Source organism: Theropithecus gelada, chromosome 19, assembly GCF_003255815.1.
Source record: "Theropithecus gelada isolate Dixy chromosome 19, Tgel_1.0, whole genome shotgun sequence".
NCBI classification, from domain to species: domain Eukaryota; kingdom Metazoa; phylum Chordata; class Mammalia; order Primates; family Cercopithecidae; genus Theropithecus; species Theropithecus gelada.
This window is the reverse complement of record NC_037687.1, coordinates 56,396,553-56,423,000: the sequence shown is the minus strand read 5'-3', so window position 1 is coordinate 56,423,000 and position 26,448 is coordinate 56,396,553. Positions and strand designations below refer to the sequence as shown.

The 26,448-nt window shown below is 45.4% G+C and overlaps 1 protein-coding gene across 2 annotated transcripts in view; it reads right to left on the bottom strand.

The window, feature by feature from the left end:
- The window catches only part of ZNF519 (zinc finger protein 519), a 79,734-nt gene that overhangs the window by 46,367 nt on the left and 6,919 nt on the right, over positions 1–26,448 (bottom strand). The gene's annotated exons all lie outside the window — the stretch shown is intronic.

Below are 26,448 nucleotides of genomic sequence, written 5' to 3'. Positions count from 1 at the left end.
GGGGAACCCCCCCCAAAAAAAAAAAAAAAAAAAAAAAAAAAAAAAAAAAAAAAAAAGATGTGCTTGAAAAAGCAGATGGGGAGCATTGGGTCAGGAAAGACCAGGCTGTCTAAGCATTCAGAGACACCTATGTAACTGTCCTTGCAATTAGGAGCCAGGCCCCAAAAAGCTTTCCACTGCATGTGTCTTTAACCTAGGCTCAGGCAGAAGAGAAAAGTCACATAACCTAGGCCCTTCACCTAGTTATATGTCACAGTCACCCCAGTGGGAAGCACCCAGGCACGGGGAAAAAATTATGTCAGTGCTGAGACAAGTGATCTGTCACAATCCCCACTGTTGACAGGTCTCAGAGACAAAAAATAGTCATATCATCTTGTTTAGTAGGCCAAGGATATTCACTATGTTTCCTGTGGACAGGGAACAGGCAGAAATATTACATCACCTGTGTGTTGTGCCTAGGGATTAGTCACTCCCCCTTCTGTGGTCAGGGCCCAGGCAGGAGCAAAGAGTAACATCATATAGGTGCTTGGCCCAGATATGTTACAATGTCTCCTAGGGAAAAGCCCATGTAAAAGTCCAGAGTAGGGGGCCTTCTCTTTTGGCTTTGGAGCTCCCCTCCCCCTGTCTCTGTACAGGGGAGCTTCTTCCTTCTGTCTTCTCCCTTCCTTCTTGCCTAATTAAACTCTCCACTCCTTAAAACCAAGAAGAAAAAAAAAGTGGAGAGTAACATCAAATAGATGATGGGTTCAGAAATACGGCAAAAATGGCCCCTGTAGTCAGGATATAGGTAGGAGATTCATATTACCTGGGTGTTGGACCCAGCAATATGTTATAATAGCCCATGTGGGCAGGGCATAGAAAGGACAAACACATTACCTGGGTGCAGGGACCAGTGATATGTCACAATGTCCTCTGTGGCAGGAACAAGACAAGAGTATAGGGTCACATCATCTACATACTGGTTCCAACAATATGTCCCAATCCTATCTGTGTGCTAGGCCCAGGCAGGAGTCAAATCCCTTAGGTTTTGAGCAGAGATGTGTGTCACAATCACACATGCAGAAAGGCTCAGGAATAACATGAATAATTCCTCACATATTCCCATTATAGGTATGAGAGGCAAGACCATTTGGAAGCTGGGTCTAAGTGCACAAAACACAATCTCAATATGGATGAATTCATGAAAAAGAGCCTCAATCTCTCCTTCAGACTGTCTTCTCAGTAAAATCATGCCTCACAGGTGTGCTGAATCTTGATCTGAGTCAGCAGCCCAGCTGTGGACCAGATCCACATATGGGAGTCAATTTTGCAACTTGCCACTGCCTCCAGGGGTGAGATTCAGAACTTCAGAAGTAGGTTGTATTCTTCTAACAGGATGACATATTTACTGTTGACTGGGTGTGGAAACCAGTATCACAATGTCACCTGTGTGCTGGGCCATGTAAGGGCATTCAATGCATTACCTGAGGACTTTATGCAATATGCATGTGAGTCACAATTCACTCTTAAGACATTTGTGATGGTATGGACCCTTGAAAGTACGTGTTGCTCTGATGCCAGAATGGCATGAACCCGGGAGGCGGAGCTTGCAGTGAGCCGAGATCACGCCACTGCACTCCAGCCTGGGAGCACAGCGAGACTCCGTCTCAAAAAAAAAAAAAAAAAAAGAAATGAGAGTCAACATCTCTTCAATTGGCTAATCCATATAGGAGAGTCCTCATCTGCCTATGAGCTACATTTAGAAGTGAGTCATCATTTGTAGCTTTAGAAATGAGCCATTCCTGGCTGGATGTCTGCATATCACAGTCACAATTCCAACTGTGGACTGCATCTGCATATGAGATTTAGGACCTCACCAGTGGGTTCTGTCTATGTTGAGGTTACAATTATAATGAGTGGCAGGATGTTCTTTTTTTCTTTTTCTTTTTTCTTTTTTGAGAAAAGTCTCGCTCTGCTTTCCAGGATGGAGTGTAGTGGCACAATCTCGGCTCACTGCAACCTCCGCCTCCTGGGTTCAAGTGATTCTCCTCCCTCAGCCTCCTGAGTAGCTGGGACTATAGGTGAGTGCCACCACACCTGGCTAATTTTTTGTATTTTTAGTAGAGATGGGGTTTTACCATGTTAGTCAGGATGCTCTCAATCTCGTAACCTCGTGATCCACCCACCTCATGCTGAGATTACAGGCACAAGCCAGCCTCCCAAAATGCTGAGATTACAGGTGTGAGCCACCACGCCTAGCAGGATATTCCTTTTTTTTTTTTTTTTGAGATGGAGTCTCACTCTATCACCAAGGCTGAATGGCAGTGGTATGATCTCGGCTCACTGCAACCTCCGCCTCCTGGATTCAAGCAATTCTCCTGCCTCAGCCTCTTGAGTAGCTGAGATTACAGGCACCTGCCACCACGTCTGGTGAGTTTTTGTATTTTTAGTAGAGATGGGGTTTCACCATGTTGGCCAGGCTGGTCTTGAACTCCTGATCTCGTGATCCACCCGTCTCAGCCTCCCAAAGTGCTGGGATTACAGGCTTGAGCCACCGTGCCCGGCCAGGATATTCTTTTAAGAAACACAATCTTGGGCTGGGAGCAGTGGCTCACGCCTGTAATCCCAGCACTTTGGGAGGCCAAGGCGGGCGGATCACCTGAGGTCAGGAGTTCAAGACCAGCTTGGCCAACATGGTGAAAACCCATCTGTACTAAAAATACAAAAATTAGCTAGGCTTGGTGGCACGCACCTGTAGTCTCAGTTACTCGGGAAGCTGAGGCAGGAGAATCACTTGAACTCAGGAGACAGAGGTTATAGTGAGCTGAGATCATGCCACTGCACTTTAGCCTGGGTGACAAAGTGAGACTCCATCTCCAAAAAAGAAAAGAAACACAATATCATCAGTGTTTTTGTCCCTTGATGACACTCTATGTGTCACCCGAGGGCTTTATACAATATTTGAGAGAGTGGTAATTCTCTATGACCTTGGCAAAAAGAAGAGACTAAGGATTATTTTTGTTTTCCTAAGCCTAGCTAGGAGAAAGTATAACTCTTTTATTGCCTAGTTCAAGGTATAAGAATCATCATAGCAATTGCAAGTTGAAGCAAGATGTATGTCCCAATGACATTGTTGGGTAGGAAGTGAACAGAATAGTGATATCACCTGGGTCTCGTCTAAAGGTATGTCACAATCTTTTTTGAAGGCAAGGACCAGACAGGAGAGTCATATCACATCACTTAGGTTCTTGGCAGGGGATGGATTAAAATCTAATCCTATAAGATGGCCACAGGTAGACTGGGTGCAGTGGCTCATGCCAGTAATCCCAGCACTTTGGGAGGCCAAGGCAAGTAGATCACCTGAGGTCAGGCGTTAGAAACCAGCCTGACCATCATGGTAAAACCCCACCTCTACTAAAAATACAAATATTAGACCAGTTTGGTAATGCATGACTGTAATCCCAGCTACTTGGGAGGCTAAGGCAGAAGAACTGCTTGAACCCAGGAGGCGGAGGTTGCAGTGAGCCAAGATCACATCACTGCACTCTAACCTGGGCAACAGAGTGAGACTCTGCCTTAAAAAAAAAAAAAAAAAAAAAAAAAGACGAGATGGGCACAGGCCACAAGTCACATCACCTGGGTGCTGGTCCCAGTGATACGTTACAATGGTCTCTTTAAGAAACACCCTGAGAGGATAGACACACACCGGGTGGCTGATCCCAGTGATATGTCACAATCTTTTATTTGTGCACGGTGCATGTAGGTGAGGAGAGTCACATTTCTTAGGTGATGGATGCCAAAACAGGTCACAAGGCCGTCTGTGGGGAGGGCCCAGGCAGAGTCTCTCATCCCCTAATGTCAGATGCAGTGATATGTAACAATATGTAAAATATGAAAGGTTCAGCCAAAAGATGAGTTACATCATCTAGGTGCTGGGCCCAGTGATACATCACAATTCCCTTGTGGCAAGGTACAGGCTGAGGAAGAGTCACATCACTACCTAGGCAATAAATAAAAAGTTATTTCATAACACTCTTGTGGCCAGGGCTTACGTGGAAGACTCATGTTACCTGGGTGGCAGACCCAGCTATATGTCACAATGCAAAATGTTTGCAGGGCACAGACAAGAGAAAAGAGTTCCATTATGTAGGTGCTGTGCCCAGTGATATATCACAATCCCTTTTTGGTAAGAGTCCAAGCTATAGAGGAAGCTTCACATCACCTAAATGCTGTATTCAGCAACATGTCACAATTCCCTCTGAGAGGACAAGCCGGGAAGAAAAGTCACATCACCTAGGTAAAAGACCCAGAAATATTTTATAATGCTATCTTTTTGTAGGACTCAGGAAGAAAACAGGAGTCAGATAACGTAGGAGCTGGACCCAGCTATATGGCACAATCACCACAGTAGGCAAGGCCTTGGCATGAGAGGAGAGTCACATCAGATAGGTGCTGGGCCCAACGATATATAACGTTTCCTACTGTGGACAGGTCCAGAAAGATAAAAAGAGTCCTATCATTTAGGCGATTGACCCGGAGATATGTCACAATGATGATTTGGGCAGGAACCAAGCAGAAGAATCACATCGCCTGTGTGCTGGGCCCAGCAATAAGTCACTCTCGCTTCTGTTAGTATGACCCAGGCCCAAAGGTATATTATAATCTAACCATGAACAAAGTGAAGATGAGAGAGGAGAGTCACATAAAATAGCTGACAGGCAGAAAACTCACATCATCTAGGTGTAGGGCCCAGAAATATGTCACAATGTCTTACATGGGCAAGTCCAAGAAAAAAAAAATATCCCTTTGGTGCTTAGTTCAGTAATATTTCACAATCTTTCCTGCAAGAAAAAACTAAGAAATAAAAGAAAAAAATTAGCTATATGCTGTGAAAGGTCACAATACTTCCTGGGAGCAGAGACCAGGTAACACAAGAGAGTCACATCACCTGTGGGATTGGTGCAAAGACTTTTTTTTTTTTTTTTTTTTTTTTTGAAATGGGGTCTCACTGTTGCCCAGGATGGAGTGCACTGGCATGATCTCGGCTCCTGGGCTCAAGCGGTTCTCCTGCCTCAGCCTCCTGAGTAGCTGGGACTACAGGCACCCATTACCACACGTGGCTGATTTTTGTTTTTTTGTTTGTTTGTTTGTTTTTAGTAGAGACAGGTTTTTACCATATTGACTAGGCTGGTCTCAAACTCCTGACTTTGTGATCTGCCCACCTTGGCCTCCCAAAGTGCTGGGATTACAGACATGAGCCACCGTGCCTAGCCACAAAGACATTTCAAAATGCCTCCTGTAGGCAAAGCCCAGGCATAAAAGTTACATCACCTGAGTGTTAAACCCAGCAATGTCACAATGGCCCAAGTGGGCAAATCACAGGCAGAAGAGTCACAAATTGTCAGTGCAGGGTCCAGCAATATGTCACAATATCCCCTGAAGGCAAAAACCTAAAAGAAGTCACATAAGCTAGGAGCTGGGTATAGCAATATGCTACAATTTCCCTGTAAGCAGGGACCAACAGAAGAAGAGAGTCACATCCTCTGGATGCTGGGCCCAGTAATGTGTCAACCATCTTTCCTGTAATAAAGACCCAGGCAGAAGAAACACATCATCTGGTTGCTGACCACAGCAATATGCCACAACTTTCTGTATAGGCAGGTGTAGGCAGAAGAGAAGAGTCACATCTCCTGGATGAGGAATGCAGAGACATGTCACAATGCCCCTGTAGGAAGGGCCTAGGTAGGAGACTTCTATCCCTTAGGTGTTGAGTTCAGCAATGCATCACAATACCCAAATATGTGGAGCCTGAAAAAAAGAGGAAAGTCGCATCACCTAGATGTGAGGCCAGTGATGTGTCACAATTTCTCTGTGAGCAGAGATCAGGCAGGAGAAGAGAGTAACATTACCATGGTGATGGGCATTGAATTATGTCACAAGGTCCCCTGTAGGAAGGCCCAGAAAAAAAGTTACATCCATCACCCAGGTGTTGAACCCAACAATATTTAACAATGTCTAATGTGATATATTGAGCCACAATATGGCACAACATGTAAGGCACACTTGGGAGAGTCACATAACATGGGTGCAGGATTCAGCAATAATTGACAATACCCAAAATTTGTGGGATTCCCTCCCCCCTCCCAGAAAAAAAGAGGAGAGCCAAATCACCGAGCTGCTGGATTCAGTGATAAATCACAATCTTACCTTTGGACTGAGACCAGGCAGCAAAATCAAATCACACAGGTGCTGAACATAGGCATATGTAACAATCACACCCACAGGAAGGTCCAGCAATGAATTAACAATCCCACACAGGTCCCAGTTCTAGGTATGAGAGTCACCACATTTCCTATGTTGGGTCTAAGTATGGTAGTGACAATCTCATCAATGAATTGGATGGGAGCCTGAGACCCTTCATTCCTCCTGTAAACTCTGTTTACTCTGGCACTAAGCCCAGGTAGAATTTTCATGGCGTCAGACAGAATTCTCATCTGCCAATGAACTGGGTTTAGAAATAAGTCATCATTCCAACTCTGGCTGGATGTTCACATATGATAGTCACAATTTCAACTGCTGACTGTGTGTGTGTGAAATTCAGGGCCTTACCAGTGGGCTCTATCCATGTGTGAGAGTGACAATCCTAACAATTGGTGGGGTGTGCACATGAGAACCACAATCTCATCTGTGTGCTGAATGCTGAAAATGATACTCTCTGTACCACAAGAGATTTATTTTTTAAATCTAATTTTTTTTTTTTTTGAGTCCAAGCTTTGCTCTTGTTGCCCAGGTTGGAGCGCAATGGCACAATCTTGGCTCAATGCAGCCTCCGCCTCCCAGGTTCAAGCGATTCTTCAGCCTCAGCCTCCCAAGTAGCTGGGATTACAGGCATGTGCCACCACGCCTGCCTAATTTTTTGTATTTAGTAAAGATGGGGTTTCACCATGTTGGTCAGAGTGGTGTTGAACTCCTGACCTCAGGTGATCCACACGCCTCAGCCTCCCAAAGTGCTGAGCCACTATGGGAGGCATGAGCCACCATGCCCAGCAAGGGATTTATATAGTATGCAAGAAAGTGGTAATTTCCTATGACTTTGTAGAAAAAAAGGAGACCCAGGATCTTAATCATTACCCAAGGCCTAGCTATAAAAGACAGCATCTCTCCTATTGGATAGTTTGAGGTATGAGACTCACCATTGCGCCTGTAAGCTAGGCCAAAATATAATTTACAATCCTACCTACGAATAGGCAGAGAGAAGAGTCACATCACCTGAGTTTTTGGCCAGGAATACATCACAATCTTTACTGAGGGCAGGAACCAGACAGGACTGTCACATCACTTTAATACTAGCCAGGAATACGTTACAACCTTCTCCTGAAAGCAGGATACAAGCAGCAGAGTCACATCTCCTGGGTGCTGAGTCCAGCAATAGGTAACAATGCTTTCTATGGTCAAGGCCTATGCAGGAGAGACACATCACCCCGTACCTGGGCCTAGTGATAATTCACAAGTTTTCCTGTGGGCAGAATGCAGGCAAAAATGGAGTAACTCCTAGGTGATTGATGCAGAGATACGTCACAAGGCCCTCTGAAGACAGGGCCCAGACAGAAGCCTCCCATTTTATAGATTTTGGTCCTAGTAATATGCCCTAACATGCAAATATAGGGCTTAGGGAAAAAAAAAAAAAAAAGGAGTCACATAACCTGAGTGTAGACCTTAGCAATATGTCACAATGCACTCTGTGGGCAGCGCCAAGAAAAAAAGACATCACCTGGGTGGAAGGTCCAGCCATATGTCACAATGCCACCTGTGGGCAGCACCAAGGCTAGAAGAGGGTCACATCTTTGAGGTGCAGAATCAAGAGATATGTCACAATCTCATCTCTGGGCTGGGCCAAGGCAGGAGAGTCAAATCACTACAATGCTTAGCAGACATACTCACACCTGAAGGAAATTCCAGGAATGAGATTAGAAATTTCATACATGTCCACATTCTAGATATGAGCATCAACACCTCCTGTATGTTGGGTCTGAGTATATGAGTAAAAATCTCAAGAGCTGACAGACTTTTTGCAAGCCACAATTTCTTCTGCAGACTTATCCTTTCAGTGCAGTCACTGCCTCATGTGTATGCTGAAGTTTGGTCTGAGAGTCACCAGCCCACCTGTGAACCAGATCCACATATGAGAGTCAATTCTCCAACTTTCAACAGCCTCCACGTGTGAGATTCAGAACCTCAACAGTGGGATATGTTTATGTGGGAGAATGACAATCTTTATTGTTGCCTGGATGTGCATTCAAGAACACTATCTCACCTGTGTGCTGTGCACTCTTATGACACTCTCCATGTCACCTGAGGGCTTTATACAATAGGCAAGAGTGGTGATCCTCTGTAACCTTCGTACAAGAAGGAAATCCAGAATCTTTTCTGTGGTTGTAAGCCCAGAGTCAACATCTCTCTAATTGCCTGAGTCCAGATAAGAGAATTCTCACCTTCCTGTGAGCTGGGTTTAGAAATGAGTCATCATCAGCTGGGTGCAGTGGCTAACGCCAGTAATCCCAACACTTTGGGAGGCCAAGGCGGGTGGGTCACCTGAGATCATCCGTTTGTGACCAGCCTGAACAACACGGTGAAACCCCTATCTCTACTAAAAATACAAAAAATTAGCTAGGCATGGTGGCAGGTGCCTGTAATCCCAGTTACTCAGGAGGCTAAGGCAGGAGAATTGCTTGAACCCAAAAGGCAGAGGTTGCAGTGAGCCGAGATCACGCCATTGCACTCCAGCCTGGGCAACAAGAGCAAAACTCCGTCTCAATAAAAATAATAATAATAATAATAAAGAGAGTCACCTGGTGCAGTGGCTCATACCAGTGATCCCAACACTTTGGAAGGCCAAGGTGGGTGGATCACCTGAGGTTGGGAGTTCAAGACCAGCCTAACCAACATGGAGAAACCTCATCTCTACAAAGAATACAAACTTAGCCAGGTGTGGTGGCATATGCCTGTAATCCTAGCTACTTGGGAGGCTGAAGCAAAAGAATCACTTGAACCCAGGAGGCGAAGGTTGCGGTGAGCCGATATGGTGCCATTGCACTCCATGCTTAGGCAACAGGAGTGAGACTCTGTCTCAAAAAAAAAAAAAAAAAGAAAAAGAAAAAGAAAAAGTCACTATCTTAGCTGTGGCCATATGTTCACATATGACAGTCAAAGTTGCAACTGTGGAGTGCGTTGATGTGAGATTCAGGATCTCACCAGAGGGTTCTGTCCATGTGTGAGGATGACAATTCTTCTAAACTTTGGTGGTGTATTCATAGGACAAACACTATCTCATCTGCATGGTGGACCCTGTTATGACATTCTCCAACACACTAGGGCTTTACATATGTGAGGGAGTTTTAATTCTCTATGACTTTTGTATAGAAAGAAGAGCTAGGATCTTCTTTGTTTTCCTAACCGTAACTATAAGCAACATTATCTCTCCTACTGGCTTCCTCAAGCTATGAAAATCATCGTTACATCTGTGTGCTTGGCCAGGTTATGTCACAATTCCACCTGTGGGTGGAGAACAAGCACAAGAGTCACATCAACTGTGTGCTGAGCCAGGGTTATGTCACAATCTTCCCTGACAGCATGCACCAGCCAGGAGAGTCACATCACAGGGTCCTCAACCAGAGATGTTACAATCCTCTCCTGAAAGCAGGGCACAGGAAGAAGAGTACGATCACCTGGGTGCTGGGCTCAGCTAAATGTGTCACAAGGCTCACTGTGGGCAAAGCCTAGAAAGGATAGACAAAACACCTGGTTGCTGGGCCCAGCAATATATCACTATCTTCTCTAAGGGAAGAATGCAGGTAGAAGTAGAGGGTTTCATCTCCCAGGTGATGGATTAAAAAAATATATTCCAAGGTCCTCTGTGGGAGGGGCTCAGGCAGAAGCCTTCCAACTCCTAGGTGTTTGTTTCAGTAATATGTCACAATAACCAAAATACGCAGGTCTCAGGCAAGTAAAAAGTCACATCACCTAGGTGCTAAGTCCAGCGATCTGTGACAAACTTTTCTTTTGGCAGTACTCAAGTGGAACAGAAAAGTCAAATCGCCAAGATAATGAATGAAAAGACGTGTTAGAATAGTTCTGTGTGAGAGCCCATGCAGGAAAGTCACATCACCATGTTGATGGACCCAGAGACATGTTGAAATACGTGATGCTGGCCAGGTACAGTGGCTCACACCAGTAATCCCAGCACTTTAGGAGGCTGAGGTGGGTGGATCACCTGAGGTTGGGAGTCCGAGACCAGCCTGACCAACATGGAGAAACCTCATCTCTACTACAAATACAAAAATTAGCTGGGCTTGGTGGCACATGTCTGTAATCCCAGATACTTGGGAGGCTGAGGCAGAATTGCTTGAACCTGGGAGATGAAGGATGCGGTGAGCTGAGATTGCGCCATTGCACTCCAGCCTGGGCAACAAGAGTGAAACTCCATCCCAAAAACAAACAAACAAACCAAAAAAACACACAAAAAAAGATGCATGCAGGTCTCAGGCACAAAAGGAGAGTAACATCACTTAGGTGCTGGATGCACCTAAATGCACATCACAATTTCTTCTTAATCACACCCCAAGCAGTAGCAGAGACTACTACCACCTAGGTTCTTGGTCTAGCAGTATCTCACAATACCCCTGAGGGGAGGACATAGGTAAAAAAGTCACATTACCGAGGTGAAAAGCCTAGAGATACATCACAATGTCTTTTGTGAGTAGGGCTTATAAAGAAGAGGAGAGACACAGCCTAGATGCTGGGCTCAGCTTTATGTTCCAGTCACCCCAGTGAAAAGAAGCCAAGAATGAGGAAGAGTCACATCACATAGGAGCTACATCACATGGCATATCACAATTCCCACTGTGGACAAACCCCAGAAGAAGAGTCACATCATCCAGGCAGGAGGCCCAAACATATATCACAGTGACTCCTGTGTGCAGGGACCAGGCAGAATAATTACATCACTGTTTTGCTTGTCCCAGCAATAAGTCACTCTCTATTCTGTGGGCATGGCCCAGGCAGAAGAGGAAGGTCACATCACGTAGGTAAAAAGGGCATTTACCTGAGCTTGGCCCATAGGAGAGATTGTAATGGGTCAAGAAATACGTCATAATGCTCCCTGTGGTCAGGCTTCAGGGAGAGGACTCACATCTTCTTAGTGCTGAGCCCAGCCATATGTCTCAATGCCTTCTAAGGGCAGAGCCAAAGCAAAAAATAGTAACAACACCTTAGTGTTAGGCACAGTCATAAGTCTTAATCTCTTTTGTGAACAGAACCTAAAAAAAGGTATCACATCAGCTAGGAGCTGGGCCCAACAATATGTCCCAATATCCCCTGTGATTAGGGAAGAGCCAGGAAAAGTAAGTCACATTTCCAGGGTGATTGGTGAAGACATATATTACAATCCCCTCTGTACACAGGTCCAGGATGAAGCGTTACATCACCTAGGTATTGGACTCAGCAATGTTACAATGGCCTATGTGTTTAGCGTACAAGCAAAAGATTAACATAACATAGGCCCAGCAATATGTCACAATACATCTGTGGGTAGCACCAAGGCAGAAGCGTCGACTCACATCACCTGGGTGCAACACCCAGCAATATGTCACAATGACCACTGTGGGCTGTATCAAGGCAGAATAGAATCATAGTACCAAGGGTCTGGGCCCGGTGATATGGCACTGTGAGCTGGGACCAGGATAAAAAGACAATGTATGCTGGGCTAAGATGTATGTCACATGACACTTGCAGAAAGGTCTTGTGATGATATTAAGAATTACACTCATGTCCTGAGTCAAAGGATCAGAGTCAATACCTCCTGCATGTTGGATCTAAGTACAGGGGTCACAATCTCAATGGTGGACTGGATATGCATAAGAGCCTCAATTTCTTTTGCAAATGATGTGCCTTAGTCTGGGCATGGTGGCTCACACCTGTAATCCCAGCACTTTGGGAGGCCAAGGTAAGCGGATCACTTGAGGTCAGGAGTTCAAGACCAGCCTGACCAACATGGTGAAACCCCAGCTCTACTAAAAATACAAAAAATTAACTGGCACAGTGGTGGGCACGCATAATCCCAGCTACTCAGAAGGCTGAGGCAGGAGAATCACTTGAACCCAGGAAGCAGAGTTTGCAGTGAGCCAAGATCGCACCACTGCTCTCCAGTCTGGGTAACAAGAGCAAAACTCCATCTCAAAATAAATGAATAAATTATGCTCCTTAGTGAACTTGCAGTCACAAATCTGTGCTGAATTTTGGTTAATAAATCACTAACCCAACTGTGGACAAAATATACAAATGAGAGTCAATTTTCCAACATTGAACTGCCTCCAAAAGTGCAATTCAGAACCTCAAAAGAAGAGTGTAAGTGGATGAGTCTTTGGTACTGACTGGGTGTGAATATAAATTTCACAATTTCACCTGAGTGTTTGTCCCTGTCAGGGCACTCTCTTGTGGACTGTATATGGTGTACATGAGAGTTGCAACCTGCTCTGAGAACTTTGCGCTGCTTTGGACCCATGATCTAATGTGACCCTAAGTCTAGGTATGAGAGTCAACATCTCTCCAATTGGCTGGGTCCAGAGAGGAGAGTCCTCACCCACCTATAAGCTGGGTTTAGAAATGAGTCACCATCTCAAGTGTGGCCACGTGTTCACATATGATAGTCACAATTTTATCTGTGGACTGCATCCATTCACAATTATGACCTCATCAGTGGGCTTTTCCATGTGTGAGGATGACAATCCTAAAACTTGGCAGGGAGTGCTTACATGAAACATGATCTAACCTGTTTGCTGGGTCCTATGATGACATGCTCTGTACCATCCAAGTGCTTTATACAACATACAAGAGAGTGGTAATTCTCTATAACCTTCATACAGAGAGCAGACCGGGATTTTACGCCTTTTTCTTTTTCTTTTTTTTCTTTTTTTGCAAGATGGAGTTTCGCTTTTGTTGCCCAGGCTGGAGTGCAATGGCGTGATCTCAGCTCACCACAACCTCCGCCTCCTGGGTCCAAGCGATTCTCCTGCCTCAGCCTCCTAAGTAGCTGGGATTACAGGCACGTGCCACCATGCCTGGCTAATTTTTTGTATTTTTAGTAGAGACAGGGTTTTTCCATATTGATCAGGCTGGTCTTGAACTCCCAACCTCAGGTGATCCGCCCACCTTGGCCTCCCAACGTGCTGGGATTACAGGCGTGAGCCACCACACCCAGCCAGGAATTTTACTCCTTTTTCTAAGCCTAGTTGTGAGAGATAGTATCTCTTCTACTAGCTGGTACGAGGTATTAGAGTCATCATCAAACCTGTGAGCTGGGCCGAGATATATGTCACCAACCAACTTGTTGGCACAAACCACTCAGGAGAGTGACATCACCTGGATGCTGGGCAAATGATATTTAATTTTTTTCCCTGAGGGCTGTGAAAAGGCAGGACAGTCACACCATCTGGGTTTTCAACCAGTGGCATGTTACAATTTTCTCCTGAAAGTTATGCACATGCAGGACAGACACATCACCTGGTGGCTGGGTCCTGCAGTGTGTCACAATCTTTCCTGCGGGCAGAGCGCAGGCAGAAAAGGCATCACATCTTTTATGTAAAGGATGCAGATATATGTCACAAGAACCCCTGGGGACAGGGCTGAGGTGGGAGCCTCCCATTTTTTAGGTGTTTGGCTCAGTGAAATGTCACAATAATCAAAATATGTGGTTGTTAGAAGAGTCACATCAACAAAGTTCTGGTTTGAGTGATATGTCACAATCTTTCCTTTTGACAGGATCAGAGAGGAGTCACATCACTTAGGTGATGAACAACAACAAAAAAATGTCCCAATAACCCCATGCTCATGGTACATGTGAGAGAGTTGAATCACCCATGTGTTGAACCCAGTGACATGTCAAAATGTACAATTTATGCAGGGCCTAGGTAGGAGAAGACAGTATCTTCACCTAGGTGTCAGGCCCAGTGATACATCACAATACCTTCTGTGACAGAGTCCAAGCAGTAGAGAAGAGTCACATTACCTAGGTGCTGAGTCAAAAACTATGTCACAAAAATCACTGAGGGGAGGGCCCAGACAGGAGTCAAATTACCTAAATGAGGGGCTCAGGGATATGTTGCAATGACCTCTGTGGGTAGGACTCAGGAGAAACAGGACAGTCACATAATCTAGGTGCCGAGTAAAGCTATATGACACAATCACCCAAACTGATAGGCCCAGGCAAAAGAAGGGAGTCCTATCACATAGGTGTTGGGCCAAGTGATGTGTCACAATCCTCATTATGGACAGTTCCCAGGAAGAAAAGGAGAGTCACATCATCTAGATGATGAACCTAGAGATGTCACAATAAGCTATGCAGGCTGGGATCATGCAGAAGAATGGAATCATTCATGGGTTGATCCCAGTATAAGTCACTCTCTTTTTTTGTGGGCATGGACCAGGCAGGAGAGTCATAACATCTAGGTTCTGGGCCCAGAGATAGGTCACAATCTCTACTATTAGCAAAGCCCAGGTAAGAAGGTAGAGTCACATCAAATAGTTGATGGGCCAAGAGATATGTCACAATGCCCCCAGTAGGCAGGGTTTAGGCAGGAGACAAATTACATTGGTGCTGGGCACTGCAGTGTGTCACAAAGTCTTTTAAGGGCAGGGCCAGGCAAAATAATTTTGCTGATGGGCCTAGTGATGTGTCAGTTTTTTTGTGGCCAGAATCTACAAAGAGGCAAGTCACATCAACTCGGTGCTGAAACCAACAATAGATAGCATTATCCCCCAGTGAACAAGGACCAGGCAGGTGAAAAGATTCACATCACCTTGGTGACTGACACAAAGGTATGTAACAATATCCCCGGAAGGCAGTGGCCTGGCAGGAAAGTTACATCACCTGGGTATTGAAACCAGTTTCACAATAGCCTAAGTAGACAGGGCACAGGTGGCAGAATTCCACCACCTGGGTGTTGAGCCCAAAGATACGTCACAATGTTCCTGTGGGCAAGGCTCAGGCAGGAGGAAACATCTAATTGCTGGGTCCGGTGATGTCACAATTTTCTCTGAGGGAAGAACACAGGTAGAAGAGAAGAGTCACATCTTTCTAGATAATGAGGCCAGAGACATGCCACAAAGCCTCCTATAGGCAGGGCCCAGGAAGGAACCTCTCATCCCCTAGGTGTCAGGCCCAGAGATGTCACAATACTCATAATATGCCATGCTCTGGCAATAAAGGCAAGTTAAATCACCTAAGTGCTAGGGCCAGGGATGTGTCACAATTCCTCTTTCATAAAGACCCAGGCATAAGTGGAGAATCACACCACTTGGGTGATGAATGAAAAGATACATCATCATACCCCTGTAGGCAAAGTCCACGCAGGAGAGTTACATCACCTAGGTTTTGGCCCCAGTGATGTGTCAAAATACATAACGTATGCAGAGTTTAGGCAGGAGAAAAGGATCACCTAGGATCCTGGCTAAGCAATATATCAAACTCTCTTTTTGGAACTATTGCAAGCACTAGAGGAGTCACATCACCTAAGTTCTCAGTCTATCAACATGTCACAATGCCCCCTGTGAAAATGACTGAAGAATAAGAGGAGAGTAACATAATCTAGGGGCTAGGCCAAGCTGTGTGTCACAATCACACCTGTGAACAGGGCCTAGACATGAGAGGAGAGTCACATCAAGTAAGTTCTGGGCCACACAATATATCACAATCCCCATATGGACAGGTCCCAGGAAGACATCACCTAGGTGCTGGGCCAAGAAACATGTGACAATGTCTCTTATAGGCAAACACAGGGTAGGAAAGGGGAGGTGATAACATTAAACATCTGATGGGCCAAGAGATATGTCACAATGCCCCCTGTGGGCAGGATCCAGGCTGGAGACACACATCATCTCAGTGTTGGGGCCATGAAAATTTGATAGTGCCTTCTGAGGGCAGGCCCAAGGCAAAAGAGCAACGTCATTATGCTGTTGGGCCCAGTGGTATGTTACAACTTTTGCTGCAGGTGGAACCTAGAAAGAAAAGAAGAGTCACACCAGCCAGGTACTGGGCCTAGCCATATGTCACAAGATACTTTGTGAGAAGGAACTAGGCAGTAAAAGGCAGTCACATCACCCAGGTGATGAGCACAGAGATGTGTGACAATGGCTCCTGCAGGCAGAACCTAAATAAGGGAGTTACATTTTCTGGGTTTTAGACCCAGTAATATGTCACAATGACCCATGTGGGCAAAGCAGAGGCAGGAGAGTAACATAATCTAGGGGTGATGGCAGCAATATTTTACAATGCTCACTGTGGTCAGCACCAAAGCAGGAGAGAAAACTCCCATCACTGGCCAGGCACGGTGGCTCATGACTGTAATCCCAGCACTTTGGGAGGCCAAGGCAGGTGGATCACCTGAGGTCAGGAGTTCAAGACCAGCCAGACCAACATGGAGAAACCGTGTCTCTACTAAAAATACAAAAATTAGCCGGGCATGGTGGCGCATGCCTGTAATCTAAGCTACTTAGAAGGCTGAGACAGGAGAATTGCTTAAACCCAGGAGGCGGAGGTTGCTGTGAGCTGAGATTGTACCATTACAGTACAGCCTGGGCAACAAGAGCGAAACTCCGTCTCAAAAAAAAAAAAGAAAAGAAAAGAAAAAGAAAAAGAAAACTCCCATCACCTGCATCACCTGGATGCAAGGCCCAGTGATATGTCCCAATGCTTAATGTGGAAAGCACAGAGGTAAGAAAATAGAGTCAAAACACCTAGTTTCTGGTCCAGCGATATGTCACGATTCCATCTGTGGGTTAAATCCAGGCAGGAGAGTAAACTCACTCAGGTTCTACACAGAGGCATGTGTCACAGTCACACGGGCAGAAAGGTCCAAGATGAGATTAACAATCCTGTACACATCGCGCTTCTATGTGCAGCAGCAAGGCAGGAGAGGAGACTCACAATACCTGGGTGCAAGGCTCTGAGATATGCTACAATGTCTTTTTCGAATAGCACCAAGGCAGGAGAACAGTTACATCACCTAGGTGCTGGGTCCAGCAGTACGGCACAATCCTCTTTGTAGGCTGGGCCAATTCTGAAGAATCACATTACTCAGCTGCTGGGCAGAAGTGTGTCAAAATCGCACCTGAAGGAAAGACCAAGGATGAGACTAACAATCCTGTATATACCACAGTTCTTGGTATGACAGTCAACACCTCCTGCATGTTAAATCTAAGTACACAAGTCACAATTTTTAGAATGAGCTGAATCACTGAATGAGAGACTCAATCCCTCTTACTGGCTGTGTCACCTTAGTGGAATCACAGATTAACAGTGTGTTCAATCTTGGTCTGAAAGTCACCAGCTTAACTGTGGACTAGATTCACTTATAACAGTAAATTTTCCAACTTGCTACAGTCTCTGGATATGAGATTCAGAACCTCCAGTGGACTGTGTTCATGTGAAAAGAGGATAATCTTTACCGTCAGCTGGGTGTGCATGAGTGTGAAAACCTCAACTGTACAATGAGCCTAGTTAGAACACTCTCTGTACCAACCGAGGAATTTATAAGGTTCCCATGAGAGTCGCAATCTTTTGTGACGGGGAGACATTTGTGCTGGTATGGACCCATGATCGTACCTATGGCTCTATGCCCAGATATGAGACTTGTCACCTGCCTATAAGCTAGGCTTACTAATGAGTCACCACCTCAGCTGTTGCCTGATGTTCACATATGACAGTCACAATTTCAACTCTGCACTGCATCCACATGTAAGATTTAAGACCTCACCAGAAGGCTCTATCCACGGATGAGGGTGACAATCTTAACAATTGGCAAAGTATGCATACATAAAACACAATCTCATCTGTTTTCTAGAGCCGTTACGATACTCTGTGTACCACTTGAGGGTTTTATACAATATGTGAGAGAGTGTAATTTTCTCTGACCTTCCTACAAAGGGGACAGTGAGAATCTTACCCATGTACTTAAGCCCACATATGAGAGACGGTATGTCTCCTATTGGCTGATTTCGATATGAGAGTCAACATCATACCTATGATCTGAACAAAGATATATGTCACAATCTCCCCTGTGAACAGGGGAGAGAGCAGGAGAGTTACATCATCTGGGTAACAGGCCAGGGATATGTCACAATCTTCTCTGAGAGCAGACACCAGGCAGAAGAGTTAAAACCTGGGTGTGCTCAGTCAGTGATATGTTAAATTTCCTCCTGAAATCAGGGCACAGACAGTAGAGTCACATCACCTGGGTGCTGAGACCAGTGATATGTCACAATGCTCCCTGCAAGCAAAGCTCAGACAGGAGAAACACACCACCTGATTTCTGGGCAAGAAGATACGTCACAATCTCTCATTGTGGGGAAGCCTTGGTAGAAAAGGAGAGTCATATCAAATAGTTGATGCTCTTAAAGATATGTCATAATGCTCTGTTGTCAGGGTCCATACAGGAGACTCATGTCACCTTGTTGCTGGGCCCAGCAATATGTCACAATGCCTTTTGAGGTCCAGGCCAAGGCAAAACAGTAATGTCACACTGGCGTAGAGCTCCACAATATGTCTCAATCTCCCTTGCCAGCAGAACTTATGATGAAAGAACAATCACACTTGTTTGGTACGGAGCCAAGGGATATGTTACAACTCCCTCTGTGAGCAGGGACCAGGCAGCAGAAGACAGTCACATCACCTGGGTAATGAATGGAAATATATGTCGTAATGCTCCTTTTTGGCAGTAGAGTTGCATTACCAGGGTGTCAAACCTAGCAATACGTCACAATTGCTTATGTGGTCGGGAGACAGGCAGGAGAGTCACATAACCTGGGTATAGGGCCCAGAGACATGTCCCAATGCTTTCTGTGGGCAGTGCCAAGGCAGGGGAGGAGACTCACATCAGTTAAGTGTAAGGTCCAGTGATATGTCACAATGTCCCCTGTGAGCAGCACCAATGCAGAAAAATAGAATCACATCCCCTCAGTTCTGGGTTCAGCAATATGTCACTATTCCATCTGTGGGCTGGTCTTAGGCAAGAGAGTCAGATCACTCAGGTGTCGGGCAGAGAAAAATGTTACAATTAAACTTGTGGGAAGGTGCAGAGATGAAATTAACAATCCCACACATGTTCCGGTTTTAGGTAAAGGAGGTTAACCCTTCCTATATGTTGTGTCTAAGAACAGCAGTTACAATGTCATCAGTGAACTAAATTTGTACCTGACAGCCTATACTCCTCCTGTGGACTTTGTCTAATTAGTGAAGTCACAGCCTCATAGGTGTGCTGAATCTTGCTCTTAGGGTCACCAACTCACTGTGGACTGGATCCATATACGAGAGTCAATTTTTCCACCTTTGACTTTCTCTATGTGCTATCCAGAACTTCAAAAGTGGGCTGTTTATGTGAGAGTATGATGATGTATACTGTTCGATAGGTGTTCATGTGACAGTAAAAATCTCCAGGCCGGCTGCAGCGGCTCATGCCTACAATCCCAGCACTTTGGGAGGCCAATGCAGGTGGATCATGAGGTCAGGAGATTGAGATCATCCTGGCCAGCATGGTTGAAACCCCCTTTCTACTAAAAATACAAAAATTAGCTGGGCATGGTGGCGTGTGCCTGTAATCCCAGCTACTCAGGAGGCTGAGGCAGGAGAATCACTTGAACCCGGAGGCGGAGGTTGCACTAAGCTGAGATCACACCACTGCACTCCAGCTGGGGTGACAGAGTGAGACTTCATCCAAAAAAAGAAAAAGAAAAAAAGAAAATCACCCCCGTGTGCTGGATGTTGTTAGTACATTCCTTTTTTTTTTTTCTTTTTTTGTAAGACAGAGTCTTGCACTATCACTCAGGCAGGAGAACAGTGGCATGATCTCGACTCAATGCAACCTCCACCTCCCGGGGTTCAAGCAATTCTCCTGCCTCAGGCTCCCAAGTAGCTGGGATTACAGGGCCCGCCACCATGCCCAACTAATTTTTCGTATTTTTTAGTAGAGACGGGGTTTCACCATGTTGGTCAGGCTGGTCTCAAACTCCTGACCTTGTTTCACCCACCTCAGCCTCCCAAAGTGCTGGGATTACAGGCATGAGCCACAGCACCTGGTTAGTACACTGTCTATACTACTCAAGGTTTTTATCCAGTATAAATGAGAGGCAGTTTACTCTTAAATCATGTTTGTAAGCACCCATGACCATACTTGTGGCCCTAAGTCTAGGTATTAGAGTCAATCTCTCTCTAGTTTGTTGGGTTTAGAGAATAGAGTCCTCACTGCTATGTTCTGAGTTTAGAAATGTGTCACCATCTCAACTGTGACTGGAGGCTCATATATGACAGTCACAATTCCAACTGTGCACAGTGTTTGCATTTGACAGTCTGTTTGCATTTGAGATTCAAGACTTCAGCCATGGGCTCTTTCCCTGTGTGAGGGTGATAATCCTAATAGTTGGTGAGGTGTGAATATAAGAAACAATCTCACCTTTATGCTGTGACCTGGGATAACACTCTTTGTAACACTTGAGGGCATTATATATGTTAGAGTGTGGCAATTCTTTATGACCTTCATAAAAAGAGAAGACTAAGGATGTGACTCATCTAAGGCAAGCTATGAGAGACACTATTTCTTCTAATAGCTGACTTGAGGTATGAGAGTCATCATTGCACTTATAAGCCGACTACAGTATATGTAACCATTTAACCTGTAGGTAGGGAGTTAGCAAGAGTTACATCACCTGGGATTTCAGCCGAGGATATCTCACAATCTTCCCTGAGGGAAGGAACCAAGCAGGAGTGTCACATCACCTGGCTGCTCAGTCAGGGATATGTTACAATTCTCTCCTGAAAGCACAGCACAGGCAACACAGTCACATCACCTGGGTGCTGAGCTCAGCACTATGTCACAATGCTCCCTGGGGGCAAGACAGAGGCAGAACACCCACATCACCTGGTGTCTGGTTCCAGGGATATGTCACAATCTTTTCTGTGCAGGGCAGGGTGCATGCAAGAAGTGTCACCTTTTAGGTCTGGATGCAGATATATGTCACAAGGTCCCTGTGGGCAGAGCCCAAGCAGGAGCATGCAATCCCATAGGTAGTGGGCCTAGTAATATTTTACATTATCCAAAATATTTGAGGCCCAGAAAAAACAGAAGAATCACATCACCTAGGTGCTAGGTCTAGTGGTATGTCCCAATCCTCCCTTTTGTCAGGGCTCAGGCAGAATTACACAACCTAGGTGCTGGGTCTAGTGATATGCCACAATCCTCCCTTTTGGCAGGGCCCAGGCAGAAGAATTACATCACCTAGGTGATGAATGAAAAGATATGTTATAAGACCTCTGTGGGCAGGGCCCATGTGGGAGATTCACATCACAAAGGTGTTAGAACAAGCCACATGTCAATACACAATGTACAAGAGGAACCAGGCAGCAGAGGAGAGTCGCATCACCTAGGTTCTGACCCAGCAATGTATTACAATCTCTTCTTAGGAAAAGCCCAGGAAGTAGAGGGAAGTCACATCACCAGGGCACTAGGCCCAGTGATAAGTTCAGTGTTCTCTGTGGAAAGTACTAAGACCAGAGAATAGACTCACATCACCTAAATGCTGGGTCCAGAAATATGGCACAATCCCATCTGTACATTCGGCTTAGGCAGTAGAGTCGAATTACTCAGGTGCTAAAAAAAGGTGTATGTCACAAACACACCTGAATTAAGGTCAAGGTATGAGATTAACAATTTCACACATTTCTTAGTTCTAGGTATGAGACATAATACCCTCTGTATGTTGGGTGTTAAGTACATGAGTGACAGTCTCAATGATGGTCTGGATTTGTGTATGGGAACTTCAGTCCCTCCTGCAAATGGTGTCATTTTAGTGAAATCACTGACTCACAGGTATGCTGAATCTTGGTTTCAGAGACACTAACCTCTCTATGGGCTGAATTAACATGAGATTTAATTTTCTAACTTTCAACTGCATCTGCATATGAGATTCAGAATCTCAACAGTGAGCTGTGTTTATGTGGAAGGATGGCAGTCTTTACTGTTGGCAGGTTATGCATATGAGTGTCACAACCTCCCCTGTGTGCTGAGTTCTGTTAGGACATTCTCTGTACCTCTTGACAACTTTACACAGTATGTGAGAGAGTGTTAATTCTTTATGATCTTCATACAAAGAAGAAACCCAAGACATTACTCATTTTCCTGACCCTGGCTATGAGAGATAATGTATCTGCTATTGGTTGTTTAGAGGTATGAAAGTCATATTGCACCTGTAAGTTTGGATAATATGCATCACAATCCACCAGTGAATAGGGATTAACCAAAAGATTCACCTCACCCGCCTTTTGGGGCAGTGATATGTCACAATCATCACTCTGAGGGCAGGGACAGGGCAGAAGTGTCACACCACCTGGGTGCTCAATTAGGGATATGTTACAATCTTCTCTTGAAAGCAGAATACAGTCAGCGGAATCACATCACCTGGATGCTAGGCCCAGTGATATGTTACAATGATCTGTGGGCAAGAAGCAGGCAGGAAAAACACATCACCTGATTGCTGAGTCCAGTGATTTGCCACAATCTTCCCAGTGGTCAGGGTGCAGGCAAAAAGGGGAGTTAAACCTCCTAGATAATGAATGCAAAGATATGTCACAAGGCCACTTATGTGCTGGGCTCAGGCAGAAGCCTCCCATTTCATGGGTGTTAAACTCAATGATATGTCACTATACCCAAAATACGCCAGAAACAGGAAAAATAAAAGAATCACACCATCTAAGTGATGGAAAGATGATATAATACTTCGGTGGGCAGTTCCCATGCCATAAAGTTGTATCACCTAGGTGTTGAATCCAGGCATATGTCACAACACACAATGCATGCAGGGCTTAGGCAGAAGAAGACAGTCACAACACATAGGTGGTGAGTCCAGCAACACATCAAAATCCCTGCTTGGGCAAAGCCCAAACCACAGAGAAGAGCCACATCACCTATGTACTGGGCTCAGCAATATGTCACACTACCCCTTATGTGGAGGGCCCATGCAAGAGTCACATCACCTATGTAATGGGCCCAGCAACATGTCACAGTACCCACTTCGGGGAGGGCCCATCCAAGAGAGTCACATCATCTAAATTATGGACCCCAAAATATGTCAAAATGCTCTCTATGAGTACAGCTCAGGAAAACAAAAGAATCACACGACCTAGGGTTTAGGCCCAACTATATGTAATAAACACCCCAGTTCGCAGAGCCCACGCATGAGAAAAGAGTCACATCACCTAGGTGCTGGGCCCAGTGATATGTACCAATACTTTTTTTTGGCAGTTCCCAGGTAGAAGAGGAGTGTCACATCACCTAGGTGATAAATAGAAAGATATTTCATAATACCTCTATGGGCGGGGCCCATGCAGGAGAGTTGCATTACTTAGGTGTTAGACCCAGTGATATGTCTCAGTACACAGTGTGTGCAGGTCCCAGGCTGGAGACGAGAGTCGCCTCATCTAGGTTCTTGACCCAGTGGTATGTCACAATCCCTTTTTGGGCAGAGATGAAGAGCAGAGAAGAGTCACATCACCTAGATTCTGGGCCCAGCAATATGTCACAATACCCCAAGAAGAGGGTCCAAACAAAAGAGTTACATCAGCCAGGTGTGGTGACTCATGCCTGTAATCCCAGCACTTTGGGAGGCCAAGGCGGGTGGATCACTTGAGGTAAGGAGTTCAAGACCAGCCTTGCCAACGTGGTGAAACCTCGTCCCTACTAAAAATACAAAAATTAGCTGGCTGTGGTAATGTGTGCCTATAATCGCAGCTACTCAGGATGCTGAGGCAAGTGAATCACTTGAACCCAGGAGGCAGAGGTTGCAGTGAACCAAGATCGCACCACTGTACTCCAGCCAGGGCGACAGAGCCAGACTCTATCTCAAAAAAAAAAAAAAGGGGTTACATCACCTAATTAAGGGTCTCAGAGATAAGATACAGCACCCCTCATGGATAGGGCTCAGGAAGAAGTGTGCAGTCACATAACATTTGAGCTGGCCCCAGCTATGTGTCAAAATAACTCCAGCGGGCAGGGCCCTGGCATAAGAAGAGAGTCATATCGAAGATAGGTGCAGTGGCTCACGTCTGTAATCCCAGCACTTTGGGAGGCCAAGGCAGGTGGATCACATGAGGTCGGGAGTTGGAGACCAGCCTGACCAACATGGAGAAACCCCATCTCTACTAAAAACACAAAAAAAATTTGCCAGGTGTGGTGGCGCATGCCCGTAATCCCAGCTGAGCCCAGATGGCGCCACTGCACTCCAGCCTGGGCAACAAGAGTGAAACTCTGTGTTAAAAAGTAAATAAATAAAAAGTCACATAATGTAGGTGCTTGGCCAAGCAATATGTCACAATACCCACTGTGGACAGGTCCCAAGGAGAAGAGAGTCACACAGTCTCAGTGATGGGCCCAGACATATGTTACAGTGACTTCTGGGAGTCAGCAGAAGAATCATATCACCTGTATGCTAAATTCAGCAGTAAGTCACTCTCTATTCTATAGGCAAGGCCCAGGCAGGAGAGGAGAGTCACATCACCTTTGTGCTGCATCCAAAGATATGTCACAATCTCTTTTTGGTCAGTGTCCAGGTAAGGGAGAAGAGTCACATAAAATAGTCAATGGGTACCAAGAGCAATGGCTCACATCTGTAATCTCGGCACATTGGGAGGTCAAGGCGGGCACATCGGCTGAGGTCAGGAGTTTGATATCAGCCTGGCCAACAGGGTGATATCTTGTCTCTACCAAAAACACAAAAATTATCCGGGCTTGGTGGCACACACCTGTAGTTTCAGCTACTCAGGAGGCTGAGGAAGGAGAATCACTTGAACCCAGGAGGCAAAAGTTGAAGTGAGCAGAGATCATGCCACTGCACTCCATCCTGGGTGACAGAGTGAGATTCTGTCTCAAAAATAAAATTAAAATAAATAAAATATAATACAATAAATAAAATAGTCAAAGGGCCCCAGGTATGTAACAATGCACCTTGTAGGCAGGGTCCAGGCAGGAGACTCATATCACATTTCTTCTGGGCCCAGGAATACATCACTATGCCTTCTGAGAGCAGTGCCATGACAAAAGAGTAATGTCACCTTAGTATTAGGCCCAGTGACATGTCACAATATCCCCTGTGGGCAAAAACCTAGGAAGAGGAGAAAAGTCATGTTAGCCAGGTGCTGAGCCCAGTGATACGTCACAATCCTTTCTATGAGTCGGGGCCAAGCAGAAGAGAGCTGCATTACCTGTGTGATGGATGCAGGGATATGTCACAATGTCCTCTGTAGGCAGGGCCTAAGCAGTAGAGTTACATCACCTAGGTTTTGGACCCAGCAATATGTTACAATGGGCCACATGGGCAGGGCACAACCTATGAGTGGAGCCCAGCGATATGACACAATGCCCCCTGTGGAAGAGCCAAGGCTGGAGAGAAGATTCACACCACCTGGGTACAAGACCCAGCGATATGTCTTAATGTCTTCTGTGGGCAGTGCCAGGGCAGTGGAATAGTTACATCACCTCAATTCTGGGTCCAACGATATGTCACAATCCTTTCTGTGGGCTGGGCTCAGGCGGGAGCATCAACTCACTCTGGTGCCGGGTAAAGTCATATGTCATAATCACACCGTCAGACATGTTCAGGGATGAGATTATACATCTGGCCTGGAAAGAACCAACACATCAAAAATATGACCAGACCGTGCACGGTGGCGCATGCCTGTAATCCCAGCACTTTGGAAGGATGAGGCAGGAGGATCACCTCACGCCACGAGTTTGAGACCAGCCTGACCAACATGGAGAAACCCCATCTCTACCAAAAATACAAAATTACCTGGGCATGGTGGCACATGCCTGTAATCCCAGCTACTCGGAAGGCTGAGGCAGGAAAATTACTTGAACCAGGGAGGTGGAGGTTGCGGTGAGCTGAGATCACGCCATTGAACTCCAGCCTGGGCAACAAAAGTGAAACTCCATCTCAAAAAAAAGAAAAAGAAAAAAAGAAAAATGTAGAATAAAGAAAGAAATGAAGGAAAGAAACAAGCAAGCAAGCAAGAAAAGAGAGCAAAAAAAAAGGAAGAATGAAAAGGAAAAAGAAGAAAATAAAAGTGGGCAGAACATGGTGGCTCAAACCTATAATCCCAACACTTTGGGAAGCTGAAATGGAAGAAATGGCTGTTGACACAAGCCCTGGGAACATAGCGAGGCCTCGTCTCTACTACAAGAAATAAAACATTTAGCCAGGCATGATGGCATGCTCATGTAGTAAGAAAGAAAACAGGCAGGAGGAAAGGAGCAAAGGAAAGAAGAAAGGTAGGAAGGAAAAAGAAACCAAGTTCTACAAGGAAAAAAAAATTAAAAAGAAACAAAAAGAGAGAAATATAAAAAAAAAAAAAAAGGAAGAGAGAAAGAGGGAAAG